The following is a 23,209-nucleotide window of genomic DNA, read 5'->3' on the forward strand; positions in this document are numbered from 1 at the left end:
CATATTTTCCGATAATGGTGTATCTATAATGTGATAAGTTGAGCTATATATAATCATAATTTTCCTTACTGTGTGTACTTAAAAATATTGTATTCATTGTATGCTTTGTACTGCACTATTTTATTACTACTACTACTATTATTATTATTATTATTATTATTATTATTATTATTATTATTATTACTACTATTCTTATTTTATTATTATTATTATTATTATTATCATTATTATTAACAATAATTGTCTTATTTTTTATACTTTGTATGTCTCATTTATTTTGACCTGCTCTTCACATTTTATTATGCTTTCTCCTTTCTTTCTGTATGTTATATATTATGTCTGATTTCTACTTACTTGTTGTTTACATTTTATTATTATTATCTTATTCAGTTTTGTGTGTAAAATTGTAGTGTACTTTGTAAATTTGTAGTGTTTTTTGTAACGCAGTTTTACTCCTGGCTGAGTGTTAGAGAAGGCCGTATGGCCTTAACTCTGCCAGGTTAAATAAATTATTATTATTATTATTATTATTATTATTATTATTATTATTATCATCATCATCATCATCCTTCACGAATTAGGCCTTTGTAGACCTGTTTCGGCCCCATCTAGCAGTCTTCTTAACGGTCTTCCTGGTCGACGATGTCCTCTAGGTTTATATTGCATCATAATTTTTGGGATTCTTGAATTTTCCATTCTTCTTACATGATCTAGCCAATTGAATTTGTATCTGCTGATTTTTTCTTCTACTGACTCTACTTCTAATTGTTCCAAAATTTCTTCATTCCTTTTTCGGTCTAAAAGAGTATATCCTGCTGTTCTCCTGAAAAATGTCATTTCCGTTGCTTTGATTCTGTTCATGTCCTTTTTCTTTAATGTCCAAATCTCGCTTCCGTATAGAAGGGTGGGTAATGCTAGTGTATTATATATTTTTATTCTTGTAGATTTTTGTACTAATTTAGCTTTTAATGTATTGTTTATTATTCCTAGAATTTGTGTAAATTTGGTAATTTTCTTGTTCACATCTTTTTCATTTTGATAAGATATTTCACAACCCAGATAATTGAAATTTTGCACTTGTTCGAGGCATTGGTTATTGTGTATTATCTTACTTCTCACTGGGTCTTGTTCTAAAAATGCCATTACTTTTGATTTTTGTGCTGAAATTTCCATCCCAAAATCTTTTAATATTTCATTTAATGTATACAATCCTCTTTGTAAATTATCCTCTGAATTGGAAATTATGACTTGATCATCGGCATAGAGTAAGGTATTTAATGTTAGAGCACTGGTTATTTTGATTCCTGATGTGTAGATTTGGTTCCATTTTAAAATAATTTCATTTATATAAATATTAAATAAAGTTGGTGATAGTGGACAACCTTGTCGAACTCCATTATTAACTAATTTTCTTTCGGATATACAGTTATTTATTTTGACACTTATTTTGCTGTCCGTGTAGATTTCTATTATATTTTGGAATAGCAAATTTGGAATATTTTTTTCTTCTAATATGTCGAATAAAAGGTCTCTTCGGACTTTATCAAAAGCTTTCACAAAATCAATAAAAGCTATATGGGTTTCTAAATTAAATTCTCTTCTTTTTTCCAACAATAGTTTGATACTAAATAATGGATCTACACATGATCTTCCTTTTCTAAAGCCATTTTGACACTCCAGAAGGAAAGTTTCAGCATGTTTTTTTAATTTTTCATTTAAAATCCTACTAAATATCTTATAACATGTGTTGAGGATACTAATCCCTCTATAGTTTTCAACATTCTGTTTATCTCCTGTTTTATATATGGGAATAATTACACTATTTTTCCATTCTTCCGGTAAAGTGGCAGTCAGATATATTCTGTTTAGAAATCTTAGTAATCTTTCTTGAAATAGATCTCCTGCATATTTATACAATTCTGAATTTAGGTTATCTTCTCCAGGTGATTTACTATTTTTCGTCTTCTTTAATACTTTTTGTAGTTCTTCTTTTGTAATGCATTGTTCATCTGGGTTTTTTGTGTCCCAGAATTTTGAATCAAAAGTAGGATTGTTCCATAAGTTTTTGTAAAAGTCTAGGAATGTTTCTATTTTGGGGCAAGGGTTTATCTTGGCGGATTCCTTTATGTCTCTGTTCATGTATTTTAAAATTTTATATGTATTGGGTTTCATTTTATAAATGTCAGTTTCTAAAAAAGATATATTATTATTATTATTATTATTATTATTATTTCTTTCTTTCCTTCCTTCCTTCCTTCCTTCTTTCTTTCTTTCTTTCTTTCTTTCTTTCTTTCTTTCTTTCTTTCTTTCTTTCTTTCTTTCTTTCTTTCTTTCTTTCTTTCTTTCTTTCTTTCTTTCTTTCTTTCTTTCTTTCTTTCTTTCCGTAAAAAAATAATTTCCTGGGCTGTGTGGCAGAGGAAGAACCGCTCTGACTGAGCACAAGGGTATGAACAATGAATTTTCGACGCTTTAGAACCTACTGTATAAGCTTCAAAGAGTAACTTAAGGCTTTTATAATTTGTTAGCAACCTTTCAAAAGAAAGGTTTTACCCTTCAAAGGGCTGCGACGAATTCTTTATCCTTTGGGATTCAGTCTTAAAAGAAAAAAACACAAATAGTCTGTTTGATACCATTATGACGATCATAAAAAGAAACACAAACAAATTAGTTCAGTATAAACCAATGTTATCAACATGGAATATTCGTGAACTCTGACCTTAATGGATGAGCTCCATATGAATGTTCTGTAATAGGGATTAAAATATTGTAATATTAGAAGAAGGAAAAAGCTACAATTTTATCAATAGTAATTTCACTAGAGGTTTTGATTTATCTAGAGAAAATCAAAACTCGAGTGGGATTTAATAATTGAAGAAAGTGTATAAAGATTAGAAGTAACGAAGTACTCCAATACAATAAAATATTAATTGACTTACGAAAATACAACTGTCTTCAAATGTACTATTGTACCATCTCAACATTACAAATATTACGCTAGATGCATGCTAGATAGCAGTAGTGTGTTATGATTAGCTGTCTTCGAACATAAAATATACTTTAATGCTCGAAGTTAGTTGTTATCTTGCTATCAGTTGTGCCAACTATGGAATCTTCATTGAATTCTGTAGACGATTACTAGCAATGCCTTCTCGATCTAGATCACGATGGCAGTGTTACTAGTCAAGAAGGCTTTGTTGTTCCAGTTTCATTTTTATTAAAACAGTTACATTCCACTTCAATTATCCGAATCCCAGTAATCAACGTCACTTGACAGATGATTTTCAATAAATCTTAATATTAAACAATCTCTGATACGTGACTATTCATAATATCATATAGCAGAAGCTGTAACATAACCTGAATAATATATACAAATGTTAGAAAAGTTTTAATTAACGACGATGACATAAAAACGTGAATAATTTTAAAAGGAATAATTATTGAATGTACAATTTTCAAATTTGAATGTTTTAGTGCTTGGTAGTTCAGTTGATGTTATATTGGACGTGTGCGTAAAAGAAGTGGAACTCGTTGATGTAGGCCTACATGGTGTATTCAACTTATTCAGGATTTCCGAATGGTGCTCTTAATTTATTTCTAAATAGGATTTCAGGGAAGATGCATAGGTATGACCAGTGATCTTTATTAATTCTTGTTCTTGAATACCGATGCGAGTGATATTTGAAACTGCTGTGCATCGACTGGAGTGGTTTGTAATTTTATGTTTATTTATTTTATTTTTTATTTTTTGACGTCCAGACCAGCGCAGTTTGAAATGTTGGCAAACAAAGAAACAAATGCTAGGGACGAGATAAAATTAAACAAATGCTAGGGACGCGATAAAATTAAACAAATGCTAGGGACGCGATAAAATTGTGCGATAAGCAGCCATGATTGGTTGAAATACGTCCTTTCGTACAGTTTTATTGGTCAAAAGTAGTATGACGTAGTAAAAGTGTAATAGTCAACAGTAATCTCACTAGAGGTTTTGATTTATCTAGAGAAAATCAAAACTCGAGTGGGATTTAATTGACTATTACACGATTAGAAGGAAGTATATAAAGATTAGAAGAAATAAAGTACTCTATCGGTCTTACTAAAAAACCCGTGTATAGTTTTTATACGAGACTTATGCAGAGTTGAGACAGAAAACGTTACTAATAAACCATGCATAAGCGATTGACATATAAACAGGCTGTAACTATACAATGGGAATTGCTTTGCAGTAGTTACATACACGAAACCCCTTGTTTAAGCGTTGTAATATTGTGACAGCGACGTGAGATTCGAACTCACGACCAGCGTCCCGCAAGAAAGCAGATCGCACAGGCTCCACGGAACATTGAGTGACGTCGCGCGGTGGAGAGAAGAGAGAGGGTGTATTACGTCAACGCGACGAGTTTGCGCGCGCATCTGGTGCTGGTAGAGAGGAGAGGGCTCTGGATTTCTCTGGAGTGCCATCTCTAGAGACGCGTGGAACCTTCGAGGCTACGTCGCTGTGGTTATAAATTACGGACGCGAAGGAACGACAGCAGTTTTCAGTTGATTAGTGAGCCAGTCAGTGAGAAAGCCAGAGCAAGCAAGCCAGTCTTGAGTACCGGAGTTCAACTCGAGTGTGCGTTCGCAACTGCGTCAGCATCTGAAGGCCTGAGTTCGAGTGCAGTGGACCGCAGTTGGAGGGACCTGAGTTCGAGTGCAGTGAACTGTCTCTGAAGGTCTGTGGTTCGAGATACTGTGAACTCGAGTGACTGAGATAGAAGAACTGTGAACTGAGAACTGGTAGTTCTGATTTGTAAATAGTGCTTTGTAAATATTAGTTAAGATTAACAGTTCATTGTTGTGCGTAATAGTCCAAGTAAACTGTCATTGTCGTCGGTGGAGTGCTATAACGAATACTGTGTTGAGTGAAGATCCACTTGTTGACGAGAGCGTTTAAGGTGAATTGTAGAAAGGAATTATTGTTGTGACGAATAAATTACATTGTTGTTACTGATAAAATCCACAATATAGAGAAAAAATGGCCGCCCCTCTAACAGCTGTTCGTATCGACTGTCATTTTATGATGATGGTTGTCTTGTAACCACAGAAGAACAAACCAAAGAGCACAGAATAATAAGAATAATATTACTGTAGCTTGTACTCTTTGACCAAAATATAGTGTGGTAATGGACCAGAGCCAGTTGTACTATCGATACTTAACACGGCACACTAGAGCACTCTATCGGATGCAATAGAGAACCTCAAATATTCTATTACCTTTCGTAATGAAGTAATGACGAAACTACGTCATAGTTATACTGTTATACACGACGTATGTAGTGATTATTAGTAAGGAATTTACACACGACTTATAAACGAGCTACTCATTGTACAAGGATAAGACAGTTAAACGTCTGTATATAGAGTTTTTATTAGTAAGACCGTAAAACAATAAAATATTAATTGGCTTACTGAAATTCTATTTCATTAATGTTACCTTCACCAAAATGTTTGAACGGAGCCGCCATTTTCAGTCGACTATCTATGCGGGAAACAAATTACGATCGCAAAGCATGTTTTATAGTACCGTAATGAATTTGCAGTTTGAAATGTTGGCAAACAAAGAAACAAATGCAAGGGTAGTGATAAGAACAAACAAATGGTAGGGAAGCGATAAAATTGTGCGATAAGTAGCCATGATTGGTTGAAAGATGTCCTTTCGTACCGTTTTATAGGTCAAAAGTAGTATGACGTAGTAAAAGTGTAATGTTTATAATGCAGAACACTGACGACTTTTTGTTGATTCATCGAAACTCAATGTAAAGGCAGTATTTCTTTACAATTGCAATATTTATCCACTGATTGAAGTGGTATGCACTGACGTGATGTTATTAAATACTGTTATATTTGAAAATAATATAGGCTACAGTTTTATGAATATTATATTGTATTCACAGGACACCTCGCTGGTTTTTGTAGCTGAATTTTCAAACTTCTTTCAAACGAGGATCTTATTTTCAACTTCCTTCCCCTTACATCCTGCGAAACTCAATCCACTTCTTCCGCTCACTACTCGTATTTCGACGTAACATTTTGCATAGAATTCACTGACAGATGGAAACACAATAAAATTATTGTACTCTCTTTCAGGAGAATATTACAATGTTTGTAAATAGACTGGAAGGAGTATAAATGCAAATATTTTTAGAGGTAATCTGGGATAGTAGCCTATACTGAACCACATTATGTAACAAATTTCTCAATCCTCGAATTTAATTTTTTAGACATGAAAAAAAAAACATCATGTTTTTAGGTCAGTTAATATATTTTTTTTCTTCACTAACGCCTCACTAGTTATGCGGATGTCTAAGCTTGTGGGGGTTGTCTACTGTCCAGGCTTATCATGAAGGTATTTGTGGTGTAACAGGAAAAAGTAAATAAGGCATTATTTCACTTGCATTTTTCTTAACCAAATACCAAATTTTTGTACTATATTACCCCTCCTACCATGTATATTCAATTTCTTTGTATAATTTTCTAGCAATAAACTTGTTACTATTATTATTATTATTATTATTATTATTATTATTATTATTATTATTATTATTACTACTACTACCTACTACTTGTAGGCACAATCACTGTTTTGGTTCCACATATCACTGGCTGCAATTTATGGGGTACTGATATAGCTCTAACTTCAATTTTTTTTATTTTACGACGCTTTATCAACATTTTAGGTTATTTAGTGTCTGAATGAGATGAAGGTAATAATGCCGATGAAATGAGTCCGGAATCCAACACCGAAAGTTATCCAGCATTTGATCATATTAGGTTGAGGGGAAAATCCCGGAAAAAAACGTCAACCAGGTAACTTGCCCCGACCGGGAATCGAACCCGGGCCACCTACTTTCACAGCTAGACGCACAAACCTTTACTCCACAGGTGTGGACTCGAACTTCAATAAATACCTTGATGCCGTTTAGTGTCTGCTACGCTAATTTCACATCTTTGAAATCACATAGAACTTCAGTCTGTCATAATAATTTTACATTTTTCATATTATACAATATTTTCATTCCTGTAAATCATAGAGATATTTCGAAACGATTTCGTTGGTCTAAACCGTAAGACAAAATTAAACAGACAATCCAATCGTCTATTAGATGTGTTCACATGAAATGCAACTGTTTTAAACAGTATATATATATTTTACGAAATTCATGCACAGTTCATAGTATTTTATTGTAATGACTGTGCACAACCAGGACTTTAAATATCACTTTGTTTGTGGTATTATTACTTCCATTCGTGTATTGACCGCAATTATCAGTATGTGACGACCATGTTCTGATAAACTTAATGAGGTGTTCCTGTCAGTTGTACAAATCGTCGTACATATTATCAACCTTAATATAAATCCCTTAAATGTGGTTCTTTCATTGCTATGGTTACTATTGTATTTTCTTTAATATGAAACATTTAGAGCTGAATAATAAATTATTCCATACAGCTTGAATTGTGAACTAACTGGAAGACACCTACCAACCTCAGCCTATAACATTTTACTTACGTTCAACAATCATGTTCCTTTTCGTTCGACATAATAAATCCATTCGATATCTAGTCGATGTGAGGAATGATAAACACAATTTATTCAAGAGTATTTTGAAGTCATTTAGTCTCATAATCTCTTTCAGAGTATCGCCTATCACTAATTCATGTTTGTACACTATGTACCAAAAAGTAATTGGGCACTGTTTTTGCCCCTTAGAACCTCGTGGTACCACCTCTTGTTGCTATAACAGCAGCCACCCTGTAAGGCATGCTCTCCACTAGTTTGTGTAGGATATTCACTGGAATGCGTCGCCGTTCCTCTTGCAATATGACACTCAGTTGGACAATGGAAGTTGGCCCCATGTTTCGGTGGCTACTATGCAGTGGTATGCAGACAATAATGTTCACCGGTTGGACTGGCCTGCACAGAGTCCTGATCTCAATCCCATTGAGCATCTTTGGAACGAATTGGACCGGCGATTGAGGTCTCGGGAGATGCGGCCAACTTCCATTGTCCAACTGAATGCCATGTTGCAAGAGGAATGGCGACACATTCCAGTGGATATCCTACACAAACTAGTGGAGAGCATGCCTGACACGGTGGCTGCTGTTATAGCAGCAAGAGGTGGTACCACGAGGTTCTAAAGTGGCAAGAACAGTGCCAAATTACTTTTTGGTAGACAGTGTATAACATTATACTGTACCATATGATTAAATAAAGGAATTTACTTCGTTATATAAAGGCTGAACTTAACAAAATTAAAATTAATGTTGTTGCAAAAATGCTTCTTTAAGCTTAGGTACATCATTCATTTCTTGTAGAATAATATAAAATATATTTTGATGGAGTGTTTTATAAATTTGTAAAACTTTGAAGGTAAATGTGAATGAATCATGAAGAGACACATCATGTACGTACGGCGTGGCCCGGCGAAGTGGTATGCAACTTGAAAAATGGGTCAAAATTCTGTCATTTATCCGCAATTTGTGGAACCCAATTCACGTAAGTGAAGTGCGTAGGCTCTGAATACAATGGAAGATAGGAGTACCAATATAGATTCTCCCAGAGATCATTAAACTCAATTTCAAATTTATACTAGCTTCCAGAGAGAAATTATAACTTATTAAAATTGTAAAGGTTTATATGCATCGGTCTGTTTTCTGTCGTACATGTCACAAACAATTATTTTTCGTATTAAATTTAGAGTTCCTTAATATAATCATATCAGAATAAAGTTCATCGACATATATCAGCGAACGCCGTATATCCTATTTACCTCGCATGAGCCAGAAGAGGGAATTAGTCAGTTCGCTGCAGGTCCACTAGGCCTTTCCTGGTTATATGTGTGCATTTCCCATGAGAGTTTCTTCTTAATTTCTCATTACACGAAGTAGACAGAGAAAGCAATATCACGCTGCAAAAATAGATTTCGTGGTTTTCGAAGAAATAATTACATATTTCCCTTCTCCCTGCTACCGAAAAAAAAGTGTTTTCGGCATGGTTTCTCTCCTTGTACAGCAAAATATCCTGATCTACTGGACGGAATTGTTTATATTTAGCATCTAATCCGGTATAGTCCATGTACAATATGATAATTTAAACAAATAATTGGACACTAAATCATTGCTTTGTGTGGAATGTACGGGGCAAAAACACGGACATTACGACGAAGTGAGGAGAAGCGAATAGAAGAATTTGAAATGTGGATATGGAGAAGGATGGAGCGTGACAAATGGACAGACAGAATAAGAAACGAAGCTGTGTTGGATAGAGTGAGTGAAGAAAGAATAATGCTGAAACTGATTAGAAAGAGGAAAAGGAATTGGCTGGGTCACTGGTTGAGAAGAAACTGAAGAAAAAGATGTTTTCTAAAGTTTAACTAAATCTTTATATATATATATATATATATATATATATATATATATATATATATATATAATTTGAACTGGTAATGGAAATTACGAGAAAACGGCTGAACGGATTCTAATAAATGACCCCTCATTTTGAAGCTTGGAACCCAAAGTTTTTCAGAAAAATAGTAGTTTTGAGTGAAATGTCAATTTTCCTACATCATTCTCCTATTTTCCAAAATCCATCTTTCGTCAGTTTTGAGTACTAATTAATTACATTTCAGAATAAAACAAAACACACACTACAATAAACAATATACTATTACACGAAGGCCATGACCTACAGGATTGCTGACATACTTGGAGTTCAGATGGGTCAGATTCTTTCACATCATAATGCCAATATGTCGATCTTCATTTGTGTAATTTTTTGATAACGTATAAAAATAATTTACAAGTCTGATTCTCTGGTCTGTAGTATTCCGAGTACAGCTGTGTATTCGATATTAAGAGTTACAAAACTTAAGAATGTTTGGTGATATTATTACCATTAAAAATGAAGTATCATTATAGTTAATGCAACACATAATGGTATACTGATTATATGAAAGTGAAGTCATTTGGGGCCTTAAGTAAGTAGATGCATAGAAAGAAGATTTTATATTAGATCTTCATTCTATAATATACTGAGTAACGGCTATATATATATATATATATATATATATATATATATATATATATAATTGAAAACTTTAAAACTTCCGTAACAGCGTGGTCGATCGACGGATGTTGTGTCAACATTTGTTGAGACTATAAATTAGGAATGCTTATAACATCGACATCGACGTGAAGTTTCGATTTTATGCACGAGAACGTATAATCTCATAAACTTCTTTCCGTCTGACTGTAGATAATTATTTGAAGAGAAGTAATATAATGATAACGAGATACTAGGGTTATTGTTATGAACTTAACACTACATGTATTAAACTTGTAGGATATGTGGAAATCAAACCACAGTATAGAGAACATATCTCTATACTGTGATCAAGCAGTTGTTTTCTTCCTGCTCACAAGGAAGAAATGTCATTATTTAAAACTTCTGTCGTACGTAATTTTGACGTATAATGGATAAACAATTGATCCTCACCACTTTTCCCTCCAAGAGAGCACCTCCTCCTTCTAGCTATGCCTCCGTCTTTCAGTTGCTGACTATAGTAGTCGTGACAGCAGGTTGCAACTTACACGCTTGGCCAACTTATTATGAGATATAATTATTTGGAAGTGTACGTCAGATTTACGTATGAATAGTATTAATAGAAAATGTTCTGTTAGTGCAGTTTATTTATTCCCTTAAGTGTGTTTTATCTAACAAAGTAACAATGGATGAAAACTTACGTGGTGATCGACACTACTCTGCAGATGACAGATGAAAGTTCAGATGATGATGCTGATGATGACGCTGAAGGCAATGTAGAGATTGAATATGAAACATGTGACAATGACAAGGCTCTAAGATACAGTAGGAGAGATTGAGAATCACGTAGAAAGCAAGCGAATGGAGAAAGAAGGCAAAAAACAAGAAAACAGGAAGAAAAGAAAAGTAAAGGAGAAGAGAAGAGAAGAGAAGAGAAGAGAAGAGAAGAGAAGAGAAGAGAAGAGAAGAGAAGAGAAGAGAAGAGAAGAGAAGAGAAGAGCACGAGAGCACGAGAGCACGAGTGCACGAGGAAACGAGGGCACGATGGCACGAGAGCACGAGGGCACGAGAACACGAGGGAACGATGGCACGAGGGCACGAGGGCACGAGGGCAAAGGGGAGAGGGGAGAGGATATTTTCATAACTGTAACCTACAATCCACAAAAACATGAAATAGCTATTGCTTCACTCCCACATGTAAAACCGACTGATCGTTCTGACATTGTTACTTGCGTTTTCGCATTGGAACTCAAGAACTGAAGATGTATAGGTTAAATAAAAAGTATTTAGCATGAAGAAAACCATTCAGAAGGGTAGGCCTATGTTTCATTATTATGGAAGCAAATAACTTCCAAAATGTCTGGTATTCTTCATTGGAAATAAATTTGACAAAATTTAATTTAACTTCTAATGAACTTAGTTAGCAGCATTTGCTTGCACAAGCCAATAGTATTATGTATTTTTCATTTTTTGAAATGTGATTAAAGTACCAATAAATTATTGGAATTTGGCTTTCACTTGCATGATAGTGGCATAAATGTAAAACAATAATTTATCTCAGTCACATTTTCACTTGATTTTATGCACGAAGAAGAAAGGAATTGCCAGAAATTTTGGTATCCTTTACAAAAAATGCGATTTTTTTAAAACATAAAACTTACTATATCTCAAGAATGCATGCAGTTACATAGTTACATCACCCCCCAAAATACTTGTATCCAATTTTCATTTTGTATGATTCTCCGATAAGCAAGTTGTAATATAATAATATTAAATTGAGCTAACCGTCTATACTTACCTATATAAGTATAGACGGTTAGCTCAATTTAATATTATTATATTACTTGTATCCAAGCCCTTAGAACGTTACTTGGGCAATCCAAATTAGAAAAAAAAAATTAATACATTAGTTATTCACAAAAATTTTGTTTTGAAGAGGGATTCCTTAAAATTTTGAGATGCAATAATTACAATACTATCAGTATAGTACTAACTTCTAATGTTAATATATTCCAATAATGTTCTTGTTTCTAAACATGTGTATTAAAGATGAATAAAACTAACTGCAGCTCTCGCTCGCAGTGTTCGTTACATTTGTCTTTCGAATCTCGTCTCGTCATTCTCGTGCGCTTCGAGTCTCGCTCATCATTCTCGAAATAGCATTTGGTCGGCGTGGAAAGATTTCGTAACTTTGAATAACACACATTATTGGAATAAATAAGATTATAAATGTTTAAATGAGACAAAAAGACAAAACAGAACAGTATCTTAGTTATCAAAATGTACTGGTTCTATTATATACTAGCCCACCTATGGTTATATAAATAAAAAAATTCTCAAATTAATTTGCATTTCTAAGAAACATAAAACATAACGTTAATATATTTTTACTTGAGATTGCATGCTTGATCTCAAACATATGAAAAGAAAATTCCTACCCTTTTAATTAGGGCCTAGTAATTAAATAAAAACTGGGGAACGGATTACTATACACTGAAAAGTAGAGATGATGTTTCAGATAGACTATTTGATTGTTTATATATATATATATATATATATATATAAATATATAAATCAGTTGCCAAAGTAGATAAAAGTTCAGTCAGGTATAAACAACTGTGACGATTCAAGGTTGATTGACATTCGGGACTTCGGGAGTGATCAATCTCGTTGTCTCTAAACACTCACAAGGAGTCTTTACGTCAACGCAACGTATAGGCTACAACATTGTTGTGCGGGTTTTCGGCTTTGCGGGCTCTGTTAGTCTTGCTTTCTCGATCGTTGTTCATCTCTAATGTGTATGTTCACAATCTTTACCGAGGATGAAGTTAAAAGTAACGGGTCCAACGGAGATTAAAGTTCCATTTGCGTTGGGGACACTTAACTTGTAACACTAGAATTAACCAGAAGTAAAATTTGAGGGAAACAATTAGTAGACCTACTTGTAACTATTTGTATTTCTCAGTTTCACAGGTAGTTTACCTCCTACACATAGGCCTATACTACATACCGTATTGATTTTCCATATTCTAAAATAGAAAGAACAAGAAGAACGGGATGGGTTTACAAATTGGGACGTGGATCGGTTTTGCACTGCGTTGTATAAATTACATGTCTCATAAACCTGTGGGAAAGAGTGAATTTTCATGTCCTGGAGCAAGCATAGTAGAAGAAAAAAAAACTAAAACGTTATAAAGAAAGAAGGTAAGACAACGGAGCTTCGAATAAAGACAGGGATAACGCAATGCGGTGCATGGTTTCCGACAGTTTTAAGGCGCACTCTCTCTTCAATGACGTAATGTTATTCTCATATATTAAACTAACTGCAAACCGAAACTGACAGATTGTCGTCATTTGATGTCTAAAACTTGTTATTACTTAGAAAATTGAATATCTTAATATTCAATATTGTTCTTCTGCCATTGTAAAAGTAAAAGAGAATGCTTGATTACAGATAGCTTCAGAAGTGTTAGTTTCACAGCAATATAATTACAGAATTTAGTAAATAAACCGTTACATGGAAAATATTTGTACGTATATACAGGGTGTTAAAATAACGTTTACAACGTTTCAGGGATGATAGAGGTAGTAAAAACAAACATCTTTTTTAAGTGACAAAACTTTAGCACATGCGCCGTTTTGCCGCAAGATGGCCTGATGGGTAGATGGCTTGACTTCCGTCACAACACACACTGGTTAATTCTGTTTGTACTGCTGTGCCTGCAACAAGTTAAAAGCATCCCTAACACTCTCCGTGGTAGTAATTATTTTGTTTTTCTACGCGACATCCTACCAGAAATTTTAGAAAATGTCTCAATGAACGAATATGGTTCAGCATGACGGTGCCCTCCATACTTTGATCGTCGTGTCAGAAACCACCTAAATGCTACATTCCGCGATCGTTGGATTAGCAGGGGTGGGCCGGTACCGTGGCCACCTCGATCACCGGACCTAACCCCCTGGATTTATTTTTGTGGGGAGATATGAAACGTCTTGTATATGAGAGATCGATCGATACGGCAGAAGACTTAGTTGCTCGCGTTGTTGAAGCTGTACATGTTATTCGAGACAATGTTGACCTTCTTGAGCGTTGCAGACACTCCATAGTACGAAGGTACCAGTTGTGCAATGCCTTTAATGGACGGCAGTTTGAACACTGCCTCTAAAACGACAATTTGTCTTGTTCCTTACGGATTATACTAACACTTACGTACACAATAAGCGGCGCATATGCTAAATTTTTGCCACTTAAAAAAGATTTTTTTTACCTCCTCCATCATCCCTGAAACGTTGTAAACGTTACTTTTTAACACCCTGTATTGTAATTTTATACTATTTTAAAACTGCTAATGCCTAGAAATATATTTAAATTAATTTCTGTTCTCTATCATCATTACAAGCTTGATTTTCCTTTGCAGAAATGATTTTTCCATGATACTCGTATTAACTGAAGATAAATTAAACACAAAGGGATGGTATGCATAGGCCCTATCCGTGAGTCAAAATGATATAGGGATAGGCGAGATCTTATTGTTAGTTCTGGAAACTTTAAGCGTTTGTTGAGGTTCGGAGATGAAAGTGTGTAGACCTACTACATAATAGATAACATATTTTCTCCCAGAAAGCGTAGAAACACACAGTGGCACACCCCCACCGAGGGAGAAGATGGAAGTGTTTCCTGGTTTTCTAAGTGAATCCGAACTTGCCGAAAACTTCGAAATTGACCGCACCACTGTTTGTAAAAGGGTATCGGGGGTTGATGATGAAAAGATCTAGTTTAAACTACTTGAACACGGAGAAGGCGATTTCAAATTACTACTCGGGTAGAAATAAAGAAACGAAGAGTGTTGCGTGACGATTATATTAATGAAAACGGTAAAGCAACCCTAAGTGTGCAAGTAACATGTGATGATTTATAAAGTAATATAAATTTTCAAATATGTTATCGTTGCTTTTACTCATTCACTTTCAAGAAAGAGTCTGTGATGAAAGCTAAGAGCAGTGAATTCAACGTGATCATAATGGTACAAGGAGATGTGAAAGAGGTGAAAAGTTAGCTAAAGCACCCGCCTGCAGTAGTAAAATGTCCACTTACACTCCATATCTACCTCATATCGTATATAAAGAAGCAAACAAAACAACAAGTTCTTCAGAACAGGAATAAACAGAAGGAGAAGGAAACCGGATCAACTACTTCCCAACAATGTAGGCTACATAATCAAACGTTACCACCTCATACCTACACAATCCGATCAACGCATCTCCTTTCCGCATATAGAAAATTTGGAACTTACTTCGGCACATTCAACATCCGAATAGACAATGACCCTATTGACATTCACAGTGCCAAACACCTTTCTTTTTGAGTGACTCATATTTGAAATCAAGATAAAAGAAACTTCTAAATTCTACATTTTAACGCCGAGTACCCACCATGTAAATTGTTCCAAAGAATGTCGAAGTTATTTTACTCTGTCGTTAAAATAATGCAGAGGTATCATTTCATCATTTAAGTGCGTAAATATCACATGACACAAAAGTTACTTGCCAGACGACCTGACCAAAAACACTTTCTAAACATACGTCGTATGGTGCTGAAAATACACTATCTACCAAAAAGTAATTGGGCACTGTTTTTGCCCCTTTAGAACCTCGTGGAACCACCTCTTGTTGCTGTAACAGCAGCCACCCTGTCGGCCCCATGTTTCGGCGGCTACTATGCAGTGGTATGCAGACAATAATGTTCACCGATTGGACTGGCCTGCACAGAGTCCTGATCTCAATCCCACTGAGCACCTTTGGGACGAATTGGACCGGCGATTGAGGTCTCGGGAGATGCGGCCAACTTCCATTGTCCAACTGAGTGTCATGTTGCAAGAGAAATGGCGACGCATTCCAGTGGATATCCTACACAAACCGGTGGAGAGCATGCTTGACAGGGTGGCTGCTGTTATAGCAACAAGAGGTGGTACCACGAGGTTGTAAAGGGGCAAAAACAGTGCCCAATTACTTTTTGGTAGATAGTGTATGTATTTCCGATCTTGAAATATATTTTTTCGGCTTTATAATAGAGTCAGGTTGTGTAAAATGGAGCCATATTGACGTTAATGCTTGTCATTTCTAATTAATAATACATTAACACTAATCAGGTAACAGGATTAACAACATCCAGGAAACTGTCACGACACCACATAAATTCATGGAAAATCGAACTCTATTCTACTGTTCGTATAATATTATTTCCTTACGTTCACTGCAATTGACTCAACTTTTGCGAGAAACATAGACATTTTTATTTTTGTATTAGAAGTGTATTACAAGATATTACTACTATGTAAATTTTCTAGAATTACACTATGGACTTATTAGAATTCTGGCTTTACGAGAGTAAAACATGTTAAGTGTAACACATACAGACGTGTTCTTTTTGGTGTTGTTTTAATTTTAGTGGAGGAGACATTTACGTCTGTTCACGATCAGAGATAGCGAGTGATTCTGGGGAATTTATAAGGGAAACATCTGTGTATGTAGCTCCCAATTGCTACTTTAAGAATGTCGTTTCGAAGTAGAGTAGTATCGCAAGTAATAGAATGAAAAGATAAACTGAATGTCCTCTGCAGTAAATCCGCGGCAGTTATTTTATTCACAGACAAAACAGAAGGATTTGAGTTCCCCATGTAGTCGACGATGGGGTGGCCAATTCTAGTATCGAAACTGAGAAGCCCTTATTCTGTCAACTTTATTTACGCAATGTAGGAGCTAGTATTGAAAACTTATTAGCCTAAAATGGAAAAATTTACTATATCTAAAAAAAAGTACAGTATTTATTCTACATAATCGTTCTTCTACATTATCGTACACTTAAAAACCTCACATGAAGCAATACAATGCGTGCAGTTCTGCGTTTTGTAACTTTCTCCATACTCCTGTAACTTCATCCCTCTTAGCCCCAAATATTTTCCTAAGAACTTTATTCTCAAACACCCTTAATCTCTGTTCCTCTCTCAAAGTAAGAGTCCAAGTTTCACAACCAGACAGAACAACCGGTAATATTGCTGTTTTATAAATTCTGTCAGATTTTTTTGACAGCAGACTAGATGACAAAACCTTTTCAACCGAATAATAACACGCATTTCCCATATTTATTCTGCGTTTAATTTCCTCCCGAGTGCCATTTATATTTGTTACTGTTGCTCCAAGATATTTGAATTTTTCCACCTCTTCGAAGGATAAATAACTAATTTTTATATTTCCATTTCGTAGAATATTCTGGTCACAAGACATATCATATACTTTGTCTTTTTGGGATTTACTTCCAAACCTATCGCTTTACTTGCTTCAAGTAAAATTTCCGTGTTTTCCCTAATCGTTTGTGGATTTTCTCCTAACATATTCACGTCATCCGTATAGACAAGAAGCTGATGTAACCCGTTCAATTCCATACCCTGTCTGTTACCCTGAACATTCAAGAAAATTTTGTCGGTCTATTTCTGCGAGACCCTGTATATATTCAGAAACTTCATTCGTTGAAATTATAATACATGATTAATATAAAGCTGTGTTGTCGATCTGTACGTAATGAAAAGTGTTGCACTAAAGTGCAGATTACTGAAATATCCTGAAGATGTACAGAATATAACACGAATATTGTTGCACTCTTTCCTTCTAAATTATTTTACTCTGCTTTTATGTATCACTGAGACATATACCAGGATTGATACTGTGTGAGAAAATGTCTTGATTGACGAGAGTTTCTAATTTTCAGGATGAGTCACGTTATTTTTAACGCATTTCATGAATACTGTTGAGCATACCATATGAGTAACAAAGTGAGAATATAGTTACTTCAAGAAAATCTAATCGTTAGAGGTGGAAGCGGTGTAGAGATTCGAGCCAAACACGATGAGAATGAAATGAACCTCATTCTAATGGTTCCTTCAAGGAAAAGCCAGAGGGCGATGTAGCCTTTATCTGTGGAGGAAATGTGCTTGACGTAGAAAGTAACAATGCGGCCAGAATTACAATAACTCACAAGGGTTTATGAAACAAGGACACATGTATCATCAAATTGCAATAACAATGAAATGTATTGCGAATTAAACAAGTACTTCTAAAGTCGACATAAAATATTGCATGTGCAATTCGTTTAAGCAATGAAGAATATTAAGTTATTTGGAAATGAAAACAATACATCAATAATAAGCTACAAAATTCAGTGTTCGTACGAAATCAAGTACCTAAACCTGGAAAATAAAACACGGAAATACACGACTTAATTTTATCCTATTCTGAACACAATCATCGCAGAACTTAGGGATATTCGTCTCAGCTTTTATGCTATTCCAACCCCACATTGTGTGTGTGTATGTGTGTGTATTAAAGGTTCAGAATCATAGTGGACAAAGCGCCATAAATTAAAAACAGAGAAAACAAGGTTAAAATTAAGTAAATATAATAATTCAATGAAACATACAGCAAGTAATAATAATAATAATAATAATAATAATAATAATAATAATAATAATAACAATAATAATAATAATAATAATAATAAATTATTTATTTAATCTGGCAGAGCTAAGGCCAGTAGGCCTTCTCTTCCGCCCAGCCAGACTCTAGTTCTAATTGAATACAATTGCTCACATAGTTATTACATTAATATCTAGACCATAAATCAACATGAAAGTAAATAATGAAAGTTGGATAACTAATGTCTGTGTGACAATAATACACATTGGTAAGAAATAGTTATAATAATAATAATAATAATAATAATAATAATAATAATAATAATAATAATAATAATAATAATTAGTAATAATAATAATAATAATAATTAATAATAATAATAATAATAATAATAATAATAATAATGCACATTAAAACTAAATGATATGTCAATCTTCATTAAACTATTGTATTCACTTTAACTCTTGCTTCCTCCATTTTTAATAAATGGCGCTTGTCCCACTATGGCTCTGAACCACACACACGCACGCACACGCGCACGCGCACACACTCACACATACAGGGTGTTTCCGAGGTGGTGTTACAAACTTTCAGGGATGATGGCGAAGAGCACATGTCTTATCAATTTGAGATAAGGAACCCCGGTCCGGAAATGACCGAGTCGAAAGTTACAAGCAAAAATAGTTATGTGGAAATGAAATAATTTTATTCATCTGTATACCTTACTTATGTGTATTTATCTGTACATATTACACATACTGTATTCATCTGTCATCTGACGTTGTTTACGTTGTCTACTTACAGTATTCCATTCAGTGTGCTGTCTGAGGGATGGGGACAGGAAACTACACTAAACCAATGCAAATGGCGTAATGTGTAACGGACATGGTCGGTCCTGATATGCACGTCTGTAGATAGCAGTGTATGTGTACAAGATGCAGTGTCCAGTCGATCAGTCCTAGTGAAATGGAGGAGTACACGAGAGCGGAATAAGCAGACCTGATTTCCTCCAGATATGGAGGGTAGCTGTGAATATATTGAATAAGCAGTCGCGGACAGCTGATGAGGGATGGTCCTACAGCTTGGGGGTTGGGCGAAGGGCTTACAACCCATCACCGTAAAAAAACAGCTTGTTACGAATCCTTTAAATAAGTCTTGCTCAGGATAGGGACCGATGGCGATCTTATGTGAGGGCGGCAATGAACCTCCGAGTTCCTTAAAAGCCAGTAAGTAAGTAAGTAAGTAAGATTTTCGAATACAGATGAGCCAATGGAAACAGTAGACAAGCTCACAGATTGTATCGGGTGCCAGTACCCACGTAGGAGACATCCGGCCCATACCATTTTTCCACGACTGTTCCAAAGGTTAAGGGAAGGAGGGCACGTGGTGCCAAATTACAATTCCATTTCCACACAACTATTTTTGCTTATAACTTTCGACTCAGTCATTTCCGGACAATGGTTCCTTATCTCAAATTGATACATGTGCCCTTCGCCATCATCCCTAAAAGTTTGTAACACCACCTCGGAAACACCCTGTATCTATACATATCATTGCTGTAATTGAAAATTTCTCACTCCCGTGTGGATAATAACTGTAGTGCACAGGACAGCAAGTTGGGATTTTTCCTCTTTTTTTTTTTAATTTACCTTGACATTCTACATTTCAAATTTTCCTTATTTCATCTCACGCTTCTTTCCATATACCGGTATACTTGTATCTCACAAAAACATGAAGGACAGGAATGTAATACGGAATACTTGAGTGACAGTGGATGGAAATCGCCTATCAGAATACTTTTTACGAGCACTGCCAGGCATCGGCACTTGAAGGTAATGTTTCCTTATTTGTACTGACAGGAATAAAGGGGGAACTCCAATAAGGCTTGAGGCACATTGAAACGAAGGCGGGAATCCAGAATATATCTGCTGATATTGGAATTTATGAGGCGTGATTTCGTGTTTCTTCGCTACTGGTTTCGTTCTTACAGAGAATTGCGCTTTGATGCACCATCACACAAGGAAATAAAAGACGAACCTTCATAAAATTGATCCAACCGAACGTCAGACATTTCAGAAATTCTATTTTTTTAACCATCTACTTTCGACTACTGGAACTATTCAAAGACGCTTGGATAATAACACAATGTTAACTTAACGTAAAAGAATGGAAAAGAAATCAGAATAATTGAACGAAAACGAGCCTCACAACATTTTTATTTTCATTAATCCCTAAGAGACTGAGCCTCGAAAATCTGTCAGCCTACAGAGCTGTTGCGTACAAAATTTAATTGAAAAAATTATAACGCGTATTATAAGGTCATATTTTGAATGAAATAGACACTGAATGGACGCAAGGTTGTTTGAATGAGTGTGACCGATGAAATTAATGAATAAATGTGAGTTATAACATAGCAATACATTTGAACGCATTAATGACAATCCCTGTCTAAAAGAGGCTGAAATTAAATCAGTTTATATTTTGAGCAAAAAAGGTAAAATATTATTTTATCATTATTAAATTATGATATGCAAAAATAAACACTTAGTGACGGCGCTCATTCCGTCAGATCCCAGCCACTTAGTCACTCGTAATAAGTGCACCTCTGTACATTAATGTGTTTGACATTGAGCCACTGTCACACATCTGTGACTCAGTGCATGAGGGTTGGCCACTAGAGGGAACCTAAGAGGTGGAACTTAAACTGAGAGGATTCAATCCGGCATCGGAATGTTTGTTGTTTAGTAGATAGAGCGTCAGCACGTAGAGCTGAAAACCCGTGTTCAAATCCCGGTGCCGGAAAGAATTTTTCTCCGTTCCACCCATCCTTCAAAAAGGTAAAAGCTGAGATTGATATTTCAATTACGTACACAGAAAACTTAATGACACACGATCGAGCATATGAAACGAATTTTCAGTCACAAAGATAGCTGGCTTCGAATTTTCTTCACCATAAGGTGAGTCGCCAAAACTGTCTGTTCTTTCGAACCAATTTCTGTTCATTATTAACAACAGAATCATCTACAATTTAAAGTTGATTAAGAGAGAGAATGTTTCAGCATAAAGATATGAAGTCTGTCATGGGAAAAATTATCTAACGCAATTATACTTCGTTCCGTAATGTCTGACAGGAGAAGTAAACATTTCCGGCAGAAGAGGAGAGAAGTATAATTGCTACTCAACCAATGGAAGATGTGTCATTCCACACTTATCTTGAAGTTGGGCGATCCGAAGCGTTCTATCTCCGCCCAACTTCAAGTCGAAGGTGGAATGAGACTTTTGCCATTGGTTAAATAACAATTATACTTCCCTCCTCCCCTGCCGGCAATATTTATCTATCCTGTCAGACATTATGGAACAGCCGACTGAGCTACTGCGGTGGCTGTTCGGGTCAAGGACAGCGAAGGGGAGAATAATAAAATAGAAAGAGATATGAGGAGTGAAATCCAATAAAAGAAATAAATGATTGCTTGAAAACAAAGAATGTGGAAGAGAAAAAATATGTCAGTAATTCGAACTGTAATGATGTCGGTAAAGAGAAAAGAATGAGCACCGTCATTCCTAGACAGAAATATCAAATAACAGGAATAAATTTGCTACAAAAGATAAAATTGGTAATACTAGACAAAGTCACTATGGGAGGAAATGGTGTGAAATACAATCTGTTTTAGAGAAGTGGAAAAACTAAAGGGAAGATGGAACATTTTCTGATCTGGTCTGTGGTCTTATGACTGACATGTGACAATTCTTTCACTGTTAAGCGTTTATCAGCCACAACCATGTTGTCAAAACGCTGCACATTGTCAGGACTTCGTGCAGTGCAGGATCTGCCGCTACGAGGAATATCCCGAATATTGGCATGTCCTCTTTCACCAGATAATCTGCTTGCCCACCGACTAACCGTACTGTGATCGACAGCTACATCTCCATACACCTTTTTCAACCTCTTGTGAATGTTTCCCACAGTCTCGTTCTCACAGCATAGGAACTCGATAACAACACGTTGCTTCTGACGAATATCAAGTACAGCAGCCATCTTGAAGGAGTTCTATCATGGCGCCACTCAAGGAAACAACTTAAATTGAATTTGTATACAAGCGGGAAGGATGTATCTATGTCCTCCATAAATAGCAAAGATGTAGAATAAAAAATAAATTAAGAAAATGTTGTGCATTACTTTTGAAGTGTCCCTCGTATTTTTAAGCGTCCCTGCAAAATAGAACAACCTTAGCGTACACAAAATTAATAATGAGCATTGAATTTCAACCGAGAACACAGAAAGTTAAGTAGAAGATGCGATGAGGAAGAAACCTTAGCCCATGTACTGGGTTTTTGCCGGAAGGGAGAATTACTGAGAATTGACCGTCATAATGAAATTCGCTCCATGATTGCCAAAGAACTTCGCCGGGCTGATAAGTATGAGGTGTACGAGGAAAATGGGTGCCTCTCTGCTGACAGTTCAACTCGAAGAGCAGATATCATTATTATAGACCGAAGAAAAAATTGTGGACTCATTCTCGATCCCACAGTCCGTTTTGAGAACAACGAGGAAGAACCTAGAGAAGTCTGCAAAGAGAAACGGGCAATCTATCTGCCATGCTGCAGCGATTTGGGGATCAAATATAAGATCAAAACATGGGACGTTATAGGAATTAC

The 23,209-nt window shown here is 35.4% G+C and overlaps 1 protein-coding gene across 2 annotated transcripts in view; it reads right to left on the reverse strand.

Annotated features, from left to right (window-relative positions):
• Positions 1 to 23,209, reverse strand: part of mtt (mangetout) — a 523,315-nt gene that overhangs the window by 143,086 nt on the left and 357,020 nt on the right. The window lies entirely within an intron of this gene.

This window comes from Periplaneta americana, chromosome 1 (genome assembly GCF_040183065.1).
Source record: "Periplaneta americana isolate PAMFEO1 chromosome 1, P.americana_PAMFEO1_priV1, whole genome shotgun sequence".
In the NCBI taxonomy this organism is placed as follows: domain Eukaryota; kingdom Metazoa; phylum Arthropoda; class Insecta; order Blattodea; family Blattidae; genus Periplaneta; species Periplaneta americana.